The 24,472-nt window shown below is 39.5% G+C and overlaps 1 protein-coding gene across 1 annotated transcript in view; it reads left to right on the forward strand.

Annotated features, from left to right (window-relative positions):
* Gpc3 (glypican 3) overlaps positions 1 to 24,472 on the forward strand; it is a 401,301-nt gene that overhangs the window by 234,892 nt on the left and 141,937 nt on the right. The gene's annotated exons all lie outside the window — the stretch shown is intronic.

The following is a 24,472-nucleotide window of genomic DNA, read 5'->3' on the forward strand; positions in this document are numbered from 1 at the left end:
GTAGAAAGCTCTGGGCAAGATTCTCCTGTTGCTCCTTGATAATAAGCCATTCTATCAAATTCTTATAGTTTTCTCCTATCTGTGTGAGTGACTGTAGGCTGTCAGAATTTTTAAGGGTAGCTCTACCTTTCTGTCCACTGGTGAAGGCTGAAGGGAGATTGTCAGTGGTTAGTTCCTTATGCAATAATTCAGGACCTTCATTTTTCAGTCTCAGATTGAAATACCTTGTCTGAATTCATACAAGCTGTTTTCAGTAGCCAGTGATTTGAAAAGAACAAAAATCAGTAAGCATATAACCTTATAATATATAATCATATAACCTTAAAAATCATATAACCTTATTAACATTGACAGGTCCACATCTAGAAATGCAGGAAGCAGCTTTCTTTCACCTGAGTTCCGTATCTGGAAAGACAGAAATGTTTATAGTGTGTTGTTTTTTTCCAGTCACAATAAAAATAGCTTTGACATATTCCATTTTTTTTAAAAGACAGTTTTTTTTTAAAAAACTTAGATAACCTATTTGTTGAAAGACTACAATGGAAAAGTCAGTACCACTTTTTGAGACACTAAATTATTAATTTCAGGGCAAGTTGGAAATCTAACAATATAAGGAAAGATTTTTAATGTTTTATCCTGAAATTATGTGGACTGCAGATTATTTTAGGAAATTATTTGGACTTTTCATGAATCTAAAATTGTTTCTTTGGTTGACAAGAAACAGCAAGATGATTACAAGTTGCTTGTGTGTTTCTACTTCATGTGTATGTGCAAGCATGTGAGTACACACATGTACCAGTCTTGGGGCTTGAACACAGGACCTAGGTGCTGTCCCTAAGCTTTTATTGCTCAAAGCAACAGCACTCTACTACTTGAGCCACAGCTCTACTTGTGGCATTTTGGTGATTACATGGAGATGAGAATCTCACAGACTTTACTGCCTAGGCTGGCTTCAAACTGTGATCATCAGATCTCAGCTTCCTGAGTAGCTGGGATTATATATAAGTGGGAACCACTGACACCTAGCTAACTTAGACCATTTCTTAAAAGGACCCCAATTTAATTTTTTTTCTTTTTTTCGTTGTGGGGCTTAAACTCTGGGTTTGGGCGCTGTCCTTGTGCTCTTCAGCTCAAGGCGAGCTCTCTACGGCTTGAGCCACAGCGCCACTTCTGGTTTTCTAGTGATTTATTGGAGATGAAAGTCTCAACAGACATTCCTGCCCGGACTGGCTTTGGACCGCGATCCTCAGATCTCAGCCTCCTGAGTAGCTAGGATTACAGGCATGAGCCACGGGCACCCGGCTTAGGACCCCAATTTAAAAATGGAAAACACTTCAAGCATCACATCACAGGAGCAGTTCGTAACAAAAAATGGCAATGTAGTATAGTAATTCCTCAGGAGAAGGGGCTATTTGAATATTTGCTGCAGTGAAGTTTCCCAGAAGGCCAAGATGAGATGTGGCAAATGTTTCCCAGGGTGCTTCAGCCTTTATTAGATAAAATACAGACTTCATCATTAGCCAAGTACTGAGTGCTGCGCACTCCAAGAGGCCTTGCATTTGCTATTCTTCTCCTCGTTTGGGGGGTGTTGGTAATATTAATGGGGTAAAACAAATAACTTTTGTTTGGGTGAACGTACAGATTTCTTAATGTCCTTTTAGAATGTCCCTTTGATAAGTACATAATCAGGCAAGTCTGTTTTCCTGCTTCGTATGTGGCTTACAAAAGAGAGGATTGATGCTGCATTCTTATTCCCCAATTCAAATCCTTTCTGAATAATATTCAGAGAGTGAATTAATTTTTCCTTTTCATTCCACACAGAATATCTAAAACAGATAAAGTAGGAAACAGAGTCATTATATTTGGGTCCTGTCTATTATCATTTACTGACTGAGAGTCTATCTAAGCCTTTCTGCTTTTTGTAGATAATTAATTTTGTTCCTAAATGTAGGAAAGAATGATTGTAATCAGTACGTTTTTACTTTCCACCACAAATAGAGCCCATTAATGATGCGCAGTACAAATAAACCTCAGAAAACATGCAGTCCCAGCACTGCTTCAAGTATTATATGCAGTTTTTTTCTCCCAAAGAAAAAATTATATGTGACTTTAAAATCATTCTTGATTTGTTATATAGTTAATAAAGGGGTCCTTCTTTTTTAACTCAAGGCTATTTTTTTCACAAAATCTCAGGTAACAGCTAAGAAAGCTGGTTTGGTAAAGACACAAACTTGTCTACTTGTTCTCGGTATGGGTTTCAACATTTTCTGAATGATTGGATTTCAGTTACAGGTTCTGTTTCATAGGATGAAACCTAAAAGCATAGTATTCTTGAAGAATTCCTCTTTTTGTACCAGTACTGGAACTTGAACTCAGGGCCTCACACACTTGTTTTATCTTTTTTTTTTTTTTTTGCTCAATGCTGGTGCTCTACCATTTGAGGCACAACCCCACTTTTGGCTTTTTGCTGGTAAAATGGACAAAGAGTCTCTTGGACTTTTCTTCCTGGTCTGGCTTGGAACCATGATCCTCAGATCTCAGCCTCTTGAGTAGGTAGGAATATAGGAGTTAGCCATCAGTGACTCTCATTCTCTGAACTCCTTTGGAAAGCATTTACCTGTTCCACACCTGTAGCCCTGCCCTCTTCTAACTCTATCTCTTCTCCCTCTCCCGCATATTATACTATACTGTGTCTCATTCATTCAACCCCTATAATCCATTTCCAGAGATGATGTTTAATGATGATCCTGAAATGACAGGCATGATGCCTGTTTCTGCCTCTTGTAGTTCTCTAATATTTAGTTTCCTCTCTTGACAAACAAACTCACTTCACTTTGTAAAATTGCTTATTGCCAAAAAACTTAAAGAGAAGGACTATGGATATACATCAGCTTTTGGGATACAGTTGTAGGGAGAAATATCCATATGTATGCTGAACATTATGAGATTACCTACTCTTCATCATATAAGTTTTTTTTGTTTTGTTGGTTGTGGGATTTGAACTCAGGGCCCGGGCACCATCCCTGGACTCTTTTGCTCAAGGCTAGTGCTCTACCACTTTGAGCCACAGCTCCACTTCCAGTTTCTGAGTGGTTAATTGCAGATAAGAGTCTCACAGAGACTTTTCTGCCTGGGCTGGCTTCAAACCATGATCCTCAGATCTAAACCTCCTGAGTAGCACCCGTCTTTCTTCATCATAGTTTTAAAGAAGTTCAGAAAACAGAATTTTTATATAAGACCTCTGCTTTCTACTTCCATAGTCTAGTGGGAACTTCCCAGTATCTGTGTCTTTCTATGTACAATGAAGATGATGACGATGACACTTGTTATGTTATGCTTCACATACCTCTAAGCTGTTTATCTGGATGAATTCATTTTGTTTATTAGTGGTCCTGGTGAGAGGAAGATTGTCATTAGCGCCATTTTCCTGGTTAAAGAAATGAGGCAGACAGCCTTGAAGTCAGTGACAGCTAGGAGGATGTTTCGGTTGCTATGCGTGGCAGGAGCTCCTGAGGTGCCTCTTTTGCCCAGGGCCAGAACCCTCCTTAGTGCTATGGGAGGGGCCTGGTCACTGATGCAAGCTGAGTCAGATGGTGAGAAGGCAGCATGGGGAGCCAGACATCACTCAGTGGCTTTCATTCTTGCCATCCTTCTCAGTTATTATTCATCCTGTTTTCAACAGAGAGCCTGGAGAATTTCATGCTAACTTCCAGTGGACTTCATTTTTCTTCCTCCTCCTGGTATTCATTAATCCTAATTAGATTTTTTTTTTCTAACTCGCTTGGAGCTCCAGCATCCTTCGGGATCAGTGCCTATTTAATTTACCTTTTCTTCTTCTTTTTTTTTAAATCTCCATTCTTGATGAGCTTAGTTGTGAAAGATGCTTTAAGAGATATACAGCTTACCTTTTCTCTTTTTCAAATACACTAAGAAGAGTGAAATATCAAATTCTGTCGCTTTCGTATTTGGCAGTAAACCCTGAAGCGATCTTTTGCAGAACGTGGAAGGCATCCCCTATTAACTTATTTTCTGATGTACTCAACTGCTCATTTCCCATTAACATGTTCTTAATGTAAAATGAATGGGTTCTTAACAGGATCAACCTCCTAGCAGATATTTTTTAAATTGTGAACCCTTTAAATTATCTTGTAGCCAGTCTCCTTACAGATTTTCTAGACATTAAGTACTGTAGACCAAAAAAAAAATCAGAAAACTATATTAATGTCTTTAGGTTGATTAAAAGAAAGTAATAAATTTTAAACAAATAGACATGATAAAACTTGACAGAAATTATAAAACATACTAGACTTCCAACACGCGGGAAAAGGATGTTAACAAACCTCTGATCCGCAGAGAGTGAAAGAATACACACTGGTGTAAACATTTTCCTCATGCATCTGTGTTTATCAAGCTTTAAAGTCTGTTTTCTCCCCTACCAATTTCGCCTGAATCTGTAATACATTGATTTTTTAAAAAAGATTATGCATGACCCAAAATGTTGTGTTCTGAAAGATCCCATTCAGAATGGTCTTGGCACTGGTTATTACTGACCAAAGACTTGATGAAATACTAAGAAATAATAAATTACAGCATTCTTTTTTTTTGCTTTTTATTTTTTAATTGTTATTATAAAGATGATGTACAGAGGGGTTACGGTTGCATAAATCAGACAATGAGTACATTGCTTTTTGGACAATGTCACTCTGTCCCTCACTCTCTCCCAGTTTTTTTCCCCTCTCATCCCCACCTACAGGTTGTATAGTTCGTTTTCCACATAGTGTCCAGTGAGCACCATTGCTGCATTTGTTCACCTTTTATCCCTCCATTTCTGCAAACACTCATTTTTAATAGCACCATAGAGACTTTTTTGTTTGCAATACTGGGGATTGAAGTTGGCCTTGAGCAATACCACCGCCCCCAACCCATCACACAGATTGTTTTCCCCCATTGGTCATGGGGCTTCAACTGAGGGCCTGGGCACTGTCCCTGCACCTTTTTGCTCATGGCTAGCTCTCTACCACTTTGAGCCACAGTTGTACTTACAGTTTTCTGGTGGTTAATTGGAAATGAGTCTCATGGCCTTTCCTGCCTGGGCTAGCTTTGAACCATGATCTCAGCCTCCTGAGTAGCTAGAATTGCAGGCGTGAGCCACTGGTGTCCAGCCATAGTAGCCTTTTTTAGCCCTTGACATTCTCTCCCATGGGGTACTTATATTTGGGATCCCCCCTCATTAGCAGTACCATTACTAATCAATATTTACTGAGCTCCTATGACAAGGTCCCTGATAGCAACACAGATATCAGCAAACTGTTTCAATAAGTTAAACAAGCTGGGTTGCAGCAGAATTTCTGGGCTATTTTCCTAATGTTACAGTATCTCTTTGTGGTGAGATGGCTAAGCTAAGTTCATCACATATCTGAGGACTTAAAAAGCTCCTACTAAGCTTTGCATTTAGAGTTTGATGTGTGTTGGAGCAGGCTTATTCACTGTGTACAGACAAAGGCCTCTTCCTCCATTTCTCTAAACCTTGCAAGGAGGATCCATTATGTTCCACTCCCAGGTGTTCAAGTAGATGGATTCCCAGCCAGCCAGAGGCTGGGTTGAGCAATCAAGTTTCCTAGCCACTCACAGTGGTCTACAAGGAAGATGGGTGAACACAGGGCAGTACCACATATCTGGATTCCCAATAGGAATTTTTGAACATTCATCTTCTTTGCTCTGGTTTACTGCTGAAATTCTTGGGAGCAGAGGGAGGACTCAAGCTGTGTTTATGGCTCCTTTGTTTTGAAATGTAAATGGTGCACTATAATGCTAAATTGCTTTTGCTGGGTACCACTGTTAAATGATTATTAAGTTGAGGTTGGTAAATAGATATCTATTCCATGTTATTGAGATAATTGAATGATAGCCTCTTGTTTCTGGACATTAACCTTTTTATTGGCTGTCTAAAACGTCTTATCTGTTTGTATCTATTCTGCCTCTTCAGAGTGTTCCAACATTTATGGTAAATAAGCTCCATTTGTTGAGGAGATGTTTTTTCAACATTGAATACTTCTTAGTATCATTGTCAAAAGTCAATTAACCCATCAGGGACCTGCCAAAGGATTGAACTCAAGTAGCAAGACAAGGGGAAAGCTATGCCAGGGACTCAAGGAATTTGAGCCACCCTGGATGATGCGGACCTTCTAAGCACTGATTTCTTCTGGATACTGTGTTTTAATTTGGCAGCCTCTAGATTTACTGGTGATAGGAATTGAGCCATTTGTGGGCATGATTCTGTTCCAATCCCTCCCTCCAGGATTTTTGCTGATAGACACATCCTAAGAATAATACAGGAGTTCTTATTGCTGGAAAATTGGCTAATCTTACCTTACTTTTGCTATTGAAAGTAAAGTTCTCTCTAGGATATATATATATATATGTATATGTATATATATATATATATACACACATACATATATACATATACATACATACACAGATACATACATACATATTCTTTTTTTGGGGAGGTTCCAGTCGTGGGCCTGAACTCTGGGCCTGGGTGCTGTCCCTCAGCTCTTCAGCTCAAGACTAGCACTCTAACACTTGAGCCACTTCTGGATTTTTTCTTTTTGCTTATGTGGTGCTGAGGAATCGAACCCAGGGCCTCATGCATGCAAGGCAAGCGCTCTACCACTGAGCCACTTTCCCAGCCCCAAATACATATTCTTGTTCTTCCATCAAACTCATTTTGGGGGGGTGGGGGTCGGCTGTGGGACTTGAACTCAGGGCCTTGATTCTGTCTCTGAGCTCTTTTGCTCTAGGCTAGTGCTCTTCCACTTTGAACCACAGTGCCACTTTTGGTTTTCTGGTGGTTCCTTGGAAATGAGAGTCTCAGACTTTCTTGCTGGTTTGGCTTTGAACTGTGATCATCAGATCTCAGCTTCCTGAAAAGCTAGGATTACTGACATGAGCCACCAGCACCCAGCCTTTCATCTAATTCTTATATTTTCTCAGTCACTCAACTCCATGCCTTCCTTATTAGGGAGCATCCAAATGAACTACTATAGACCTCTGGTGTTATCAAGACATCCATTCCCCTGACTTGAGTTTCCATTCATTCTGGCTTTGATATATTAAGTACTGTAGGAGTCAAATTTCCTCTTTTTTTCTTAATTCCATGAACCTACCATTCACAATCTGTGTAGACTCCCAGACTATGTGATTGGATTCCTTGTGGCTTCATAGATCCTTATTTCAGTCCCTGAACCTTGAAGCCTGATTCTATAGGGCCACCATGCTTCCCTGAAAGCAGCCACCTCCCTGTTTCACCTTTCACAAACTTCTTTTAACACAGCATCTCTCCTTCCTCAATGTCAATTAATACCCAGAATTCCTACTCATGCCCACCTTACTCAACTCTCCCAGAAGCTGGTCTTGTATTTTGATGGCAAAATACGAGAGGAAGAGCAAAACACACATTGAGTATAACTTGCAAAGCAACACACAACTTTCAAAGGCATCTATTTGGGGAACTTTATTCTGCAGAATAAAAGAGACTATTGGATAAAAAAAGAAGCAAATCTATCAGCCCTGCCACTAGGAAGGCTCAACATAGACAGGGAAGATAGTTCCTTGTTTTATCTTTTCGAGCCAGAGTAAGGAGATTTGGTTGGTCTGATGGAATGCTGGGAACGAAGCCAGCAAAATAGAAAAGTGAGAGTTAGAACATGGCAAAGTAAGCAAATGAACAGAGACACTTACTTATGGCTTGTAAAAAAAAAAACAGGGCAAACCATACACTAAATGGGTGCTTTTGTACCATCTGTGAATTCTGGGATCAAAAGAAAAATCTCTAAATATTTCAACATGTTTGCTTTGTGCTATTTGGCTAATTAGCGAGATAAAAATTCAAGCGAAACTCTTAGGTGTAAAAATATAGACAAAAAAAGTCCATCTTGAAACATTCACACATGTCCATCAAGGAAGATGCTCACCATAGAATCTGGAACTTGGTTTCTGGGATTGACTCCATGGTATAATTTGTAAAGTGGAGTTCTAGTCTGTCAGAAGTGTGACAGGAATATCCTACCAAATCCCACGGTTTCCTTAATGATCTGTTCATGTTTATATCCTTGGAAAAATATCGATCTTAGGTAAGAATCTTTGTTTCTATTTTTTGTTGGTAGTGGTTGTGGGGCTTGAACTCAGGGTCTGGGTGCTGTCCCTGAGCTCTTTTCCTCCTCTTCCTGTTTTCTGGTGGTTCATTGGAGATGAGTCTCATGGGGACATTTTTTGCCTGGGCTGACTTGGCTCTGAACCTCAGTTCTCAGATCTCAGCCTCCTAAGTAGCTAGGGTTACAAGTGTAAGCCACCAGCACCCAGTTTGTTTCTGTTCAGCAAAACCTTCTATTTGCATCTTTTTCTCCTTACCTATGTCTTGTGGATAGTATACAAGTTTAATTTTTTAAGTAACTTCTTCATTTTATAGTTAGCCTCAAGACAACGACAGTTGAAAAGATTCTTAAAGATCTAACCTTATCTCTTCACTTGGAAAACCAAAAAACTGAGGCCTGTAAATTTTTTTTCCCCAAAGATGCATGTTTATTATGAACATACATTGGGTGTGTTCAAATTATGTCAGCCCCAGACAATTACTTATTCATTCATTTCTCAGCTTTGTCCAGTGCTTACTGTGTTGTAGAAGGCAAAGGGGATAACACACTCCTCCTGTTTTCTGGGAGCCTTGGGGATGTGGCTGGGAACCTGGGGTCCCCAGAAGCCCTCAGGGTACCTGAGGCATTGGATTTGAGGCAAAGGGTTTGCCACAGATGACCCAGCTAAGGGCAAAACAGGCCTAAGCTCTCTGCCTTCAGACCACCAGCCTGGTATTTCTTCTGCTGTACTGTCCATTTATTTTATGTGATCTGTGGCTATTCTCCTAAGATTTCTTTTAGAATTTTTCTGTCTTCTTGTACTCGAATGTATTCAAACTAGCATCAGAAGTTGCTTCTTGGTTTTCTTTACTTTTGATTGTAGGATTCCTACAAACTACAATAGATTTATTATTAGAAGCTGTGTGTGTGTGTGTGTGTGTGTGTGTATGTGTGTGTGTGTGTGTGTGTACACTGGTCCTGGGACTTGAACTGAGAGCCTGGGCACTATCCCTGAGTGTTTGTGTTCAAGGTTTGCGCTCTACCCCTTGAGCCACAGCTCCACTTCATTATTAGAAGCATTTTTTTTGTGTGTGTGAAGAAGAGACAGAAAATAGAAGATGACATTTAATGCCAAGATATTTTTTGGATTGTTTTAACAGGTTGCCTGAGAAATTCTTTACAAGGACAGAATCAAGCATAAATATACATTTTGTGCAAGGAGAGTCTTTGAAATATAGCCCACTGTAGAAATAGTGAATAGCAACTGTCCGTCTTATTTCCCCCTATTTATATTCTTACACAAGTCTAAGCAAATCAATATAAAGTGCTGTTTGAAAGGAGCTCCAGTTATAGCCAATTAGAGGTCAACATATATAATTTACACAAAATGGATAGTCAAAAACAAAAGGTATCTGTTGGGCCATGAGGAATGATTCTATTTTGTTTGCAAATGAGTTCTGTGAAGGTTGTTGAAAATGCATGATGCAAATCATTATTGTTGTTGTTCTATAAACCATTTTTATTCTAGGTTTGGTCCCTCAGCCTGTTTCATTTTCTTGTTTGTATGCATGCCATCCTCATTAGTGCAATTGAATTATAGAATGACCTACTGTTAGACGGTTAGGCTGCTTGATTGAAATTATCTTTATAATGGAAATCAGAGAACACTTTTAACCTTGTTAGAGCACTACTGTACTATTGATTAATATATAAAGCAAGTCATAAATTTCACAGTGAGCTATTTATTTCCAGACAATCTTGTGAAAGCAGTTTGGGCTATATTAGAGAAACTTTCTTCATACCTTTGTCAGACTGACGCTAATGATCCTGATTATTTCTAGGACTTTCAAAGTGTCAGTGTTAATTAAATGAAGGCTTTAAAATATGGGTGGAAAAGAACACTTAAATGTTAATTCTTAAATGTTTGACAACGTGTATGAAGATCCTTTTGTTATACTTAGCTATTTTCAGAGAACTGATTTCATTTGAGAAGATGTCTTCCCTTAACAACTGCATGGCTAAGTGGCAATAGCCAAGATTATCAAGGTCACAATTTTGTGTGTATATTCAATGGGTGTTCATTGAGCATTTTGGATACACTATATACTGCTTATGTGATAGGAATGGAGACATGAAAAGAGCCAGCCTCAATAGAGTTTATAATCAAGTAGGGTGATACAAGTCAATGAAACAGAGACCAGCCTATGTGTGGGAATGATAAGATCACAACCCTACTTAGGAAGGTCAGAGATGATGTTATGGAGGCATTTTCTCTAATGAAGTTTCTTTTAACTGAAGGTAGAGGCAAAAGGAGGGTCTGTGAGGAAATGGATGGCTGGTCAAGAAACAGCAGAAGCTGCACGCTGGTGGCTCACGCCTATAATCCTAGCTACTCAGGAAACTGAGATCTGAGGATCGAAGTTCAAAGCCAACCTGGGCAGGAAAGTCCGTGAGACTCTTATCTCCAATAAACTACCAGAAAACCAGAAGTGGTGCTGTGACTCAAGTGGTAAAGTACTAGCCTTGAGCTCAAGAGCTCCAGGGACGGTGCCCAGGCCCAGAGTTCAAACCTCACGGCCAAAAAAGAAAGAAAGAAAGAAACAACAGAAGCTTGGGGTTTGGGTGGAGATTGAGGCCTAATAGCAGGAAGAGAACCTTACATTGCTTTAGGACTTATTCCAGGGCTCAGATCTATGTCCTGGGCAATGCAAATCGACCCAGATCCTGAGACCTTCCATTGATTCTGGCAAGAAGGGACTTGTACATTGCCTCTCCATGACCTCTACTACAGTATAGCTGGCTTTGGCAACAAGCAGGTACCAGAGAATTTTTCTAGTTTCTTCTTATTCTAACCCTGTTTGACTAAAATAAATCCTTGCTAAAACGTTTTTTGGAAAGCATAATAAAAGGCACCACAGTGGCTAGAGGAGTCAGGCCTCCCACATTGGACCTCACCACCTGCATATATGGAGGCGAGGTTGGGAAACAGAAGCTTGTACATCTTGGAGAGCCTGGACTAGTTCCAGAGAAGGGGAAAAAAGCTTTGAGGGGTGGGAGGGAAATGAATCTTGTTTCTAAAGAAACTGCTTTCTATAAAAAAGAATCTTACTTTTAGACTGCTATTAGGGGAGTGGAGAACTAATTAAGAGACCTTCACATCATTAATAATTTTTCTACTTGAGTTTTATGACTACTAATCTTTTTAAAAAGCCTTCATGAAGTCACTGGGAGGAAAGCTAATGCACAGCTTTTCATCACATTGCCCTTCCAAACTCAGGTTAGATTTAATCATAAATTGCATACAAATAGCTAAGTGCTCGTTTCCACAGTAAAATGGCCATATTGTCAAGCCAATATTTGTTTGGGGAAAACAGTGCTAAAGGAGATGCTAAGTCAAAAGATCTACATAGATAATTATGCCAAGAGGCCACCAGGTTGGATTGGTGGGCTTTAAATTAGTGGGAATAGAGTTTGGCAAGCTCATTAAGTCAGGGGCAGTGCGTGTGTGTGCATGTGCGTGTGTGCGTGTGCGTGTGTGCATGCATGTGTGTGTGTGTGTGTGTGTGTGTGTGTGTGTGTGTGTGTGTGTATTTTGCTGGAGATCAAACCCAGGGCCTTGCACTTGGTTGGCAGTTACACTACCACTGAGCCACATCCCCACCCTGGGGATACTTTTAAATAAACTCATTGTAACAGCAAAGACACATTTATTGACTTTTGGCTCCCACTCAGGAATGAAATGTCTTAGAAAGTTAATTATGTTTTCCATTTAAATTCTCCATTTTATTTGTCTTCTCCTCTTCCCTTTTACTACTTTATTCTTTCCTTTTTCCTCCTCTTTCCTGTTGCCTCTCCTTCAAGAAAAATGTACTAGGGAATACAGATTGTAATTTTATTTTCTGGAAAAAAAATCTTACTAGGCGGCATTTTTGTCTCCAGAGACAGATCTTTAGCTTATCTACAAAGTTAAGGCAAAGGGCCACACTGGCCACTAGCATAAACTATGGCTGTTTCCATGTGGGGAAGAGTGGAGCTAGCCTTACTCTTTTTCTTTGCAGTACAAAGTAGAAACTCAATAAAATTTTCAGAAGGAAATAAAACCTAGAAGGCATGTTTCCCTGGAGTTGTCAATTTCTTCTTGTTGTTTTTTAAATCAAGATTAGAGTTTCATCTAGATTGTAGTAATACATATTTGCTTTCCATAAAAATTTCCTCGAAATGGCAAATATCTTTTCTTAACCTATTCTCTTCCTCTCTGACCAGAGATAAGATAGCCATCTTAGGTAGAAACAAAAAGAATAGTGTGATGTACATGAAGAAGTAGGTAATGCTACAGGGTAAGGGTGAGATAACAAGCATATAGTAAAAAGCAGAGGAGCAGGAACATGTACCAAGCTTCATTCTAGGTACTTTAAGTTTATCCTTTCATTTAATTCTCTCTCTCTCTCTCTACTCACATCCAGTAGAACTTATTATTTGTCCCATCTTACAGATGAGGAAATTTAGGCTTAGATAATGAAGTCATTTCTTCCTCCTGCCCTTTTTTTGTCAGTTGTGGGGCTTGAACTCCAGGCTTAAGTGCTGTCCCTGAGCAATTTTGCTCAAGGCTAATACTCTACCACGTTGAGCCACAGCACCACTTCTGGTTTTCTGGTGGTTTTTGGAGTGTCATGGTCTTTCTTGCCCAGGCTGGCTTCAAACTATGATCCTCAGATCTCAGCCTCCTGTGTAGCTAGGATTTCAGGTGTGAACCAGCACCCAGCATTTCTTTCCCTTTTATATAAAGCAAGAGACCTGAGACCAAATATCCATCTTCCAAGAATTCAACTCAAACACCTTGACTCTTGGTCTACGTTGTCAAGTCTGTAATCTGAAAGCAAAGTCAAGGAGTATACACATGCCAGCAATGGAAACAAATCACAGAAGAGGGCGAATCAAGAAGAAGGAAAGCAAGATCTGGAGAGAATTCTTGATAAAAAGAACACATGGGCCAGTACAGTAGGGAGTAAATGAAGTCACTCGCATACAGAATGGCTTCTTTGGATTAATAAGAGCCAGAAGAAAGATGAGCGTGGAAGCAGGTAGAGAAACAGAGAAAAAGTATATTTTGAACACACAGGATCAAAGGTGTAATAGAGACAGGAGAGTGAGTGCCTGCTGAAATGGACCCCCACGCAAGAGGATGGGAGAGTTGGCGCATTAGAAAGATGAGTGACTATGGAGGTGAATGAGTAAGTAACAACAAAAAGATTTAAGGGACCTGACACCAATGGCTCACGCCTGTAATCCTTGCTACTCAGGAGCCTGAGATCTGAGGATCACAGTTCAAAGCCAGCCCTGACAAGAAAGCATGTGAGACTCATCTCCAATTAATTTCAGAAAAAGCCAGAAGTGGTGCTGTGGCTCAAGTGGTAAAGTGCTAGCCTTGAGGAAAAAGGAGCTCAGGGACAGTGCCCAGGCCCTGAGTTCAAGCCCCAGAACTGACCAAAAAAAATATTTTAAATATTTTAAAGTCATGAGAGTTCTTCACTGCCTGTTTTGTGCTCTGGATCTTCATATGAGGCATATTTTTATGGAGTGATCTAGACAACTGAATGCTAACTATGCCTTTGTGGCTTCCTTATATACATCTTTATTAGCAGCATTTAATTATTTCCTTTGTTAATGTTTTTTTAAATTTTTATTTATTTTTTATTGTGAAAATACTGTACAGAGGGGTTACAATTACATGGGCAAGATCCTTTGTTAATGTTTGTAGTGACTCATTAATTTTCATTCCCTATGTGGGAGTTGATATTTAAAGCAGGTCCTATAGGAATCTTAGCTAGTGGTCTTTTGCAGAGGATTTATAGCTGAATATTAGTGGGGGGTTGGGTTTGGTTTGGTTTCGTTTGGTTTTGGTTACAATGGCGCTGAAATTTGAATCAGAACAATCCACTTCTGATTAATATATGTTATTAGCTCTGACAGGATGGCAAGACATGAGACAGATACTGTTTTGTATATTAGAAAAACCCAGATAAGCAAATAGAGAATGAAGAGATTACTTTTATTAGAAAAGCAATCTTTTGTGTCATTTCTTGGTACCATGCAATGAGTTTTTAACAAAACAGAGTAGATAGGGCACCCATGTGTTCAGTCTTGCTCTCCTTCTTTGGCTCTAGATAGATACGATTTCATGATGCTAGCAAGAGGCCTGCTGAGTTGTCAGTTCATCAAAAGTTGCTAAAGGAAAGTCAATACAAAGGAAGCTCTAATCATCATCATGTCTTTTCCTTGGGACTATATTGGACTGCTGGTGTGTGTGAGTTCTCCACAGCAGTGTTACTAATGGTCAGACCTGTGCCCTTGCTGTAAAGGGTGACAATCTCATTTTGTTTCTCTTCCTCTTGCTAAAAGACTAGAGGCTGACTCCTTGGAAGAGTTATTAACACCAGCTCTGTGTAGCCAAGTGTTGCTTTTCCTCCCTTTGCTCTTCAGTCATATTTACAGTAACTCCTTTCTTTCTCACACTCACCCTCCTCTGAACCTATGTCTTTGAGGCCCTGCTTTCACTCCCTATGAATTGGCTGCAAAAGGAATATAATTTGCTTTTTCTTCCAGTGAAGTGACAGGAGTCTGTCCCTAGTACAAATGAGATTGTGCAACTTCCATTCAAACCATGGAACCATCATAATCATGTGTACCAACATTTTGTAGTAGAAATCATGCATTTGATGCTAGCAATCTACACACAGGAAGAATATGATATTTCAATAGGATTTTTTTTTTGCTGCCAGTCCTGGGGCTTGAACTATGAGTCTGGGCACTGCTACTTCAGCATGTAGCACAAGTACTGCATGCACACCTTCCATTTCATACCGTTAAAAAGACACGTGAGTTCGATAAGAAATGTACTCACTACCTTATGTATGTAACTCTAATCTCTCTGTACATCACCTTGACAATAAAATTAAATTGTAAAAAAAAGACATGTGATTGGATGCTGGAGACTCATACCTGTAATGCTAGCTACTCAGGAAAATGAGATCTGAGGATCATGGTTCAAAACCAGCCTGGGCAGGAAAGTCAGTGAGATTTTATCTCCAATTAACCAACAAAAAGCCAGAAGTAGAGCTGTGATCATGTGGTAGAGCTCCAATCTTGAGCAGAAAAACCCAAGCAAGAGCGTGAAACCCCAATACCAAGGGGGGAAAAAAAGACAAGGAGTTGAGATTTAATTAACTTTATCTTTACTGTTTCTTCAAATACATTTTTAAGTGAAACTAGCTTTTAGAAAAGTGTGTGTGTTTGTTAGTGAAACAATGGCCAGTGTTACAATTTGGTGTCAGGGTGCTGGCTTAGGATAGGGCTTGAAATTTGAGTAATCCTTACCTCTCCAACAGAGATTTTGTTCCCTTATTGCAAATGCCATCCCATTTGCCTGAAGAAAGCCTATGCATTTGAACATTATTCCACACTTTGAGTAGTTCAGCACTATGAATGGCTCTCTTTGGCAAGTTTTCACTTGCTTGATCTCTAATAGTTAATTGGTGCTGATACTAGATAAATGTCAGCAAAATAGCAACCCTTGGCCATGTCTGTAGATCTATCCATCTGTGAAACAAAAACACAATCTGTAGGGGACATATTAATTCCATTTTTCTGTTCATTGAGTTTGTTTCTCTCTCACTGGAAAGTGGCACAATTCCGTCTACTGACTTTTCATCCAGCAGACAGTCAACAATGTTAGCCCTAGAATGCTTTAATAGTTTTCCCACTATTACATGTACTCATCCAGCGAATGCAATGCACTGAATTATTCTACAGCATGTGTCAGTGGGTTTTTCATTTCTGTTTGGAAAGGCTGTAACAAACAGTTTTGACTTTTAAAGATCTCCTAACATTTACTTTAAATATCAAATTCCATTTTCTTTAAACTCTGAATGATTGATTCAAGATAACGCTACAACTTAGCTTATACTGTGATACTATTTTCAAATGTTCTGTTGTATAAGGCACAATGAGATCAGTTCTTTGTGATGATAAGGTCAAGAGAGAGATATGTTTTGTTTCTTTTGTTGCTGGTGGTGGTGGTGGTGGTGGTCTTGGGGTTTCAACTCACAGCCTGAGGACTGTCCCTGAGCTTTTTTGCTCAAGGCTAGTGCTCTACCACTTTGAGCCACAGTTCTACTTCCAATTTTCTGGTGGTTAATTGGAGGTAAGAGTCTCACGGACTTTCCTGCCTGAGCGGGTTTTGAACCATGATCCTAAGATCTCAGCCTCCTGAGTAGCAAGGATTACAGATGTAAACCACCAGTGCCCAGTTATGATTTTGTTTCTTAATTCCAATTATAATGTATAAAGTAGATTCTTCTTTTTCCATGTGTCAAAAAATTCACTAATAAGTTCATTTCCTACTTTTCTAAAATCTTTACACATTGTAGCTCCAGTGTGAGCAATAGACTTTTTCATAATCTACATGTCTTAAAGCCAACCATCCATTCTGTAATATCCAAAAAATGTTGTAAATAACATTGATTTTATTGTATAATAAAATATAAAACAAAAATAAGTTTTAAAGAATGAATATTAAACCTATGAGTCATAAATGGATTTATAAACATTTTTTTCAAAATGTCTTTATTTAGTTGCAAGAGCATACGAGTGATAAAATGGCAATAAAATCTTCAACTTATTGGGAAAATAAGTTTGACCTTAGCATCTCCTGAGAGGGTTACAGAAAATTGTAAAAAGTGGACTGGAGGAAGTATAACCATGAACTTCAAAGAGCACTGAAGAAGCTGTTGAGATGATCTTGTTTTAGTACAACTTTAAGAAATACTAGATCTCACCCAAATACACTAAATATGAATGGATAATGGATAAGATTTCAGGTGATTTATATACACAAGGTGGCACTTTGGACCTGAGGATGGAGAAAAATTTTCAAGTTTCAGTTATTTATAAAGAACAGAAAATATAACAGTATTTGAATGTAGGAATGTACTAAAGAAAAAATCACTAGCAATGCTTTGTTTTCTTCCTGCCTGGGCAAGTGAATAAGCACTGATTGCTTTTCACTGGGATAGGAACATAGAGATTGGCAGATTTGGAGAAGTGGTGTTTAAATTCAATCTTGAGTTGATCAATTACACTAAGTTCTCTTTAGACCACCCTCCCTGCCCACATTATTGGTCTGATGTGATTAAACAATAATGTCATTAGCTCTGAGCTCTGAAGAGGGATTCTTGTTATATAAGAAACTTCAACAAGTGACGCTGTGGCTTAAAGTGGTAGAGCATTAGCATTGAGCAAAAAAAGCTCAGGGACAGCAGGTGCCTAGGCCCTGAGTTCAAGCCCCACAACCAACAAGAAAAAAAAATCAAAATTCTTGCCAGGCACCAGTGACTCACACCTGTAATCTTAGTCACTCAGAAGGCTGAGATCTGAACATCACAGTTTGAAGCCAGCCTGGGCAGAAAAGTCCGTGAGACTCTTATCTCCAATAAACTACTCAGAAAAAAGCCGGAAGTGGCGCTGGGGCTCAAGTGGTAGAGCGCTAGCATGAGACTGACCAAAAAAAAAAAATCTCAGGCCCACAAGTAAGATTGTATTTTCAGCTCAGACTCCCATCTGTGATGCCTTTTCCAAGTAGAGACTCATCTAAGTCCTTTTACTATCTTCCAAAAGTCTACAGTTTAAGACTTCTTGTCAGTACTATTACTTGATCATTACCTATGTGCCTGACTGGCCAACCCAAGATTCCGACACACTGCTATAGGCAGCAGAAAGTAAGTAGTGTATTTTCAGAAGAGATAATTGGATTTCTATATGGTTGGGAGTGGTATTTTACTTTGAACCATGATTTTACTTCACCCCCATACATCAGTTAGGTTCCATGGGCATTGGTTGCTCTATGTTCATTTTACAGATGAAGAAATTGAATTTTGAAGAAATTAAATGTCTTATCTAGAGTTGTTAAAAGATAAGATTTGAGCTGTTGCTGAGCCTGTAATCCTAGTTACTCAGGACTGAAATATGAGGATCGTGGTTCAAAGTCAGCTTGGACAGGAAAGTCTTTAAGACTCTTATCTCTACCAGAACTATGCCAAAAAGCCAGAGTGGTGCTGTGGCTCAAGTGGTAAAGTGCTAGCATTGAGCAAAAGAAACTCAGGGACAACTCTTGGGCCAAGAGTTCAAGCTCCAGGACCAACACAAAGAAAAGGAAGTTTCTGAGCTGTGACTTGAAGCCAGGTTTCCAAATTCTAAACTGTACTCATTTCAATATAACACAGTAAGTAATACATCATACTTAACAATAAACTTATCTGCAGGAATTTTGTTCCTATTTCAAAGATTCTCATTTCAAGAATTGACTCAGATGAAATGTTTAAATAATGGCATCTGAGTTCTTAAAATAGCTTGATTCATAATACATTACAGATTATTACTGAGCTTTTATTTTAATGGTCAAGCAGTTAATAATGAGGCATAGCAAAATGTCTTTGGAGTGGGGGGGGCGGAATCGGTTACATTGTTCATTATTCTCTCCAGATCAATCAATAGTTAATTAATAATGATGTGCTTCCTGAAGTACAAGGTTATAAATTAATTTAACGCTCATATGCATATTTTCTGTAGAAAAAAAATGAGTGGAAAATGCCTGCCAAACCCATCTCATTGTAAGAAAATGTATGTAATGATTACAAGCTTATAATAAGAGTGGTTTGCTTAGCCAAATGTTTGTTCATTTTTGTTAATCAGTATTCATTTGAGCTTACTTCCATGCAGTTTGAAGAAGCAGTGCAATCAGTTGAGTAGTGTGGCAGATTTAAATCAGTAATAAAAGCCCAGGGGAAATTAACAAGACAAAACATTAACCACAGACTAAACATTAACATATATTAGCATTTTTATTATACCTGTGGAATTGTTAAATGGCCAGGGTGACTACTATTTAAAAAACTTCAAGTAGTATATCACATAATTTCAATGTATGTTTTGTTTGAAAACTTTTAAGATTTAATTAAACAAAAGTGTGCAACAATATAATAGATGATTCCGTAGAATAAAGCTCATTATTGTTGTGTGGGAGGGTGTGTGCAGATGGTGCACAGGCCTACTGATTTCAGAGCTTGAACTCAGGGCCTCATACTCTTTCTTGCCTTTTTCACTTATGGCTGGCCCCATCGCCAGCTCCCCTTATTTTATTTCAACTGAAAACATTTTTAATTCCCACTTTGGACCCAAAGTACCCCCAAAGCAAAAACCACAGGTAATTCTTGTCCAAAGAGGACCACAAGATGAGAGTTCACTCTTAAATTGCATCACCCTACAGGAATATTGAAATTCTTTAAGGTTCTGATGACTCCATCTATGATCTAAAACTGAATTTATAGCAACTCTTCAGCAAAATGTTCCCTAAAATAATTTTGAGGCTACAATGATCAGCTAAGTTCTAGCTGGAAAGCTATTCTGTAATTAAACTACAAAAGTCTTAAAGAGGGCCTAGAGCCTCCGACAGCTTGAGGTGCAGCTCCTAAAGAGGGGAATTGTGTTGATCGCGGAGTATGTTTCCACTGTACACCCATTGTCACCCCCAACCCTGTTAGACTTCTGAGGGCAGTGCCCAGTGTCCATGATATCTTCAGTGCCATTGAGAGCTTTGCCATTTCTGCTTCTGCTTTGCCCCTCTCCTTTTCCCTCATCTACCTCCCTCCTTCTATTATGCACCATTTACGTTCAAACACATAGACTCAGGCACACATCCTCTCCTCTTACATATTTCATGAGACAAAATTCATCTAGAGAAAACATATATCCCTTAGTGCTAATGAGAGTGAGCCAGGGATACATGTTAATCTCATAGCATTGTTTCCCCTACCACTTTTATGGTTTTCTAATCTTTTAGGCTCATATGACTAAAGACTTGATTCTTCTTGTGTTTTTGTAACCAGCAGAGTAGCCTGGGATCAACTAGGTGGCATCTGTAAAAGATACAGTTAGATTTCTTTGTTGCCCTTGAGAGTTCTCAGAACCAACAGCCAATAGAGGTCTGAGAATGAATATAGTTAGGTGTTTAACCAATATAGTATTTGCATTTCTTGGCAATAAAATATTTGCATTTCATACCAATCTTGGGGTACAGGTGTGAATTACATCAGACCAAATGCTTTGCATGGCTTCAGGGCCCACTGACCCAAAATATCCCTGGGTCATATATTGGAAGTCAGCAAAAGTGAGGAATTGTCAGCTACCTCTGTCCCTTCTGCCCTGAAGCACGCCATACAAGCTAGCTGATGCTCACCTCTCATGTGATGTCGATAAGCCAGTCACATCATGTCCACAAGGCAGTCATGTGATAGGTGCCTACTGCATGTCTGAAAAAAAGAAATGTTCTAATCTTTGAAGACACAGAGATACAGAGAAGAATCTGAACGAACAGAGCTTACTAGTTTTGCCCCGATATGTTATCATTAGAGCATAACACCTTTGTCTAATCATAGTTCTCCAGCAATACCCACTTCATCAAAATTAACATGAATGTGCACAAATGACTCTTCATTTCTGAAGGTGGCTCCCATGTCCTATAAAATTTTACATTGAGGGCTGGGAAGGTGGCTCAGTGGTAGAGTGCTTGCCTCGCATGCATGAGACCCTGGATTCAATTCCTCAGCACCACATAAGCAGAAAAAGCCAGAAGTGGATCAAGTGGTGTAGAGTGCTAACCTTGAGCTGAAGAGCCAAGGGACAGCGCCCAGGCCCAGAGTTCAGTTCCCACAATCAACAAAAGAAAAATTTACGTTAAACACATTTGTATGCTTTTCACTTGTTAATCTGCCTTTTATTACGGGTATTTCAGCCATGAATGTAGCAGTGAATTAAAAAAAAATATCCCCCCTCCATGGTAACAGATATTCTAGGGAAATAATTGTCACCTTTTCCCCCCCGAAGGGATCATAGAATAAAATATAGTTCTTCATCTTTTCTTTTTTTTATTAATAAGTTTTTTATTGTGAAAATACTGTACAGAAGGGTTACAATTACATGAGCAAGGAAATGAGTACATTTCTTATCAAGCATTGTTGCCTCCTCCTTTGTTTCCCCTTACCATCCCTGCCCTCCCATCCCCCCCCCCAAGTTGTAAAGTTCGTTTTTTTGACATAACGACTTGTACATCTCATTATTGCAATGGGTACACTTGTATCCCTATTTAAACAATTTGTTTTTTCCCTTCCCCTCCACAAATTATACCAATATCAAATACAATGAAAACTGGGGTTATACCATGGGGGAAGGACATACAAAGCAACAAAGAAATCATCTTATAAATATGGCTATAATCTAGAACTCTAATAACAACAGATGCTGGAGGGGATGTGGACAGAAGGAAACCCTATTGCATTGTTGGTGGGAGTATAAACTTGTTCAACCACTTTGGAAAGTAGTATGGAGGTTCTGCAAAAGACTCCACATAGAGCTTCCCTATGACCCAGCAATCCCACTTTTGAGCATTTACCCGAATGATTACAAACAAGACCACACTAAAGCTACCAGCACAACTATGTTTATTGCAGCATTATTTACCGTAGCTAAGATCTGGAACCAACCCAGATGCCCCTCAGTAGATGAATGGATCAAGAAAATGTGGTATATATACACAATGGAATTCCATGCCTCCATCAGAAAGAATGACATTGCCCCATTTGTTAGGAAATGGAAAAACTTGGAAAAAAATACATTAAGTGAAGTAAGCCAGGCCCAAAGAAACATAGGTCCCATGGTTTCCCTTATTTGCAATAACTAGTATATGTGTGAGACAAGCAGAAATGGTCAGATAAGTTGATGTTAGGCGAAATGAACCCCAAGATAAGGCCTCAAATAGTTTTCTTTCTTGCTGTTGTTTCTAGCACTTCATCTTTTCTTCCTCTGTATAAATAACTACAAGAGGAATGAAGCTGTGGCACAGGTCAAATCAAAGAATTGGGGCAGGCTCTGGTGCTGCATCCCTGTAATCTCAGCTACTTGGGAGGTGGAGGTAGGAGGATTATAGTCTGAGGCCTGCTCAAGCAAAAGCATAGGACCCTATCTTAAGAAAAAATGTTTTAAAAAGCAAAAATCCTGTGAACATGGGTCAAGTAGTATAGTACCTGCCTACCAAGCTCAAAGCCCAGAGATTAATTCCTAGTACCCTCACAAAATAAAAGGGGTATTGTCATAGAAGTAGGGCTATACATAGATGAACCTGAACCTGACAGGCATTTTGTGAAGAAGCCAGATATAGAAAGGCAAATGCTGTACAATCTCCCACATAGAAGCTATAAAAGTTGATCTCTACCATTTGCTGGCAACTCTCAAAGTTGGTAAGGATTGAGGAGAGACAGGGTAGGGAGAGGCTAACAGGTATAGAAATACAGTTCAGAGGAGTACATTTTAGTGTTGAATAGCATAATAGGGTGATTGTATGGCTCACAATAATTGATGATATATTTCAAACCAGAACATTCCAAATGTTTTCAGCCCAAAGAAATGATAACTGTTCGAGGTAATGGATATGCTAATTACCCTGGTTGGATAGTTGCATATTATATCCATGTGTTGATATACCATTGTGTACCTCCATGAATATGTACAATTATTATGTGTCAATCAAAGAGAAAGGGGTGGAGTTGCAGGTCAGGCCTCGCCCACTTGGCTCTATAGTCTACCTTATTAGCCTCAGTAGTGTAATTGTACCACATATGCACAAGGACGATGTCTCTGGCCCCTGATGGGAAGGAAAGGCACGATGAGTTGCTGTCTTGCCAGAAGCCTTGGATTTTTTTGTTTGTTTGTTTTGGGTTTTCTTTTCTTTTCTTTTTCTTTTTTTGCTGGTCCTATGGCTTGAACTCTGGACTTGGGCACTGTCCTTGAGCTTCTTTGTGCTCAAGACTAGCACTCTGCCACTTAAGCTACAGTGCCACTTCCAGCTTTTTCTGAATAGTTTATTGGAGATAAAAGTGTCATGAACTTTCCTGCTTTGGCTAGCTTTGAACCATGATCCTCAGATCTCAGCCTCCTGAGTAGCTAGGAGTAAAGGCATGAGCCACTGGCACCTAACAATGCGTGGCTTTTTAAATTTCAGAACTAATAACACATCAGAGCACTATGGCTTTTCATGCCACCAGCTCTGGAACATAAAGAAATGCACCATTAAGAATCATGGTTCTTGGAAAACAGGAAAGTTTTATATTCCACACCTCTTGATAGAGGCACTCACCTAGCTAATAAATTCCGTCCAGCTAACCAGATTTAAGGTGACAACATTGTGGACTAGGTACATTACTCAGTGAGAAGAAATTGGATTGCATTTCTTATTTAAGAGCCTCAAACTCCTGGGAAGAGTGCTGATTTCTAAAATGCCACTTGGGAGGCCTTCTGCAGGGGCAGCTAGAGAATGAGTTGTAGGTGTCACAGCAGAGTTTTGATGCTTCTCAAGTGGGAATGGTAAGGACTTCTTTAAGGGAAATGCTCCTTCTCTTTGTAAATTATATTTTCTTTTAGTGCCTACTTCTCAATACAAGCCCGTAATAACTCACCTCCAGCTCAGTGTGGAGATGATAGATGTGGGGGAGAATATACACTCCACATATGCTTTGTACCTGGGGAGGGTTGGAATCTGCTTCATGATAGATTTGGGGAAGAAAATACAGCCTCATTGATAAAGTGAAAGACATTTCCCATGCATGAGTGGGCTTCATCATGCCACGTTGGATGGCTCAGTCTAGCTCTTTCCTCATTTGTTCTTAGCCTTCCTACTTTTTAACCTCAGCTGTACCCCTTTCCCCACAGGTTGGGTTGCAGTGAAGGGGCAGATACTTTTTTATTTATTTTTGTCAGTCGTGAGGCTTGAACTCAGGGCCTGAGCACTGTCCCTGAGCTCTTTTGCTCAAGGTTAGCACTCTACCACTTGGAGCCACAGCTCCACTTCAGTTTTCTGATGGTTTATTAGAGATAAAGAGTCTCATGGACTTTCCTGCCTGGGCTGACTTTGAACTGTGATCCTTAGATCTCAGCCTCCTGAGTAGTAGGATTACAGGCATGAGCCACCGGTGCCCATGGCAGGAAAATCTCTTAATAGGCTGTGCTCAGAATGGACTTGTGGATCCGCTGCCCCCACTACCCTCCCCCCACCAACCACTGTCTTCTGTCTTCCTTTCCATCAATGGCTATTTGGGTTTAAACCATATCACCTTTCTTGACTCTCAATAATAGCTTTATTCTTCTCTTCCGAAGGAAATTGGAGGAGCAAAGTGAAGTGCAATTCCTAATTTGTTTCTGCGGTCCTATCTGTGAATGTATCAGACCATTAA

This window comes from Dipodomys ordii, unplaced genomic scaffold (assembly GCF_000151885.1).
Source record: "Dipodomys ordii isolate 6190 unplaced genomic scaffold, Dord_2.0 Scaffold38, whole genome shotgun sequence".
NCBI classification, from domain to species: domain Eukaryota; kingdom Metazoa; phylum Chordata; class Mammalia; order Rodentia; family Heteromyidae; genus Dipodomys; species Dipodomys ordii.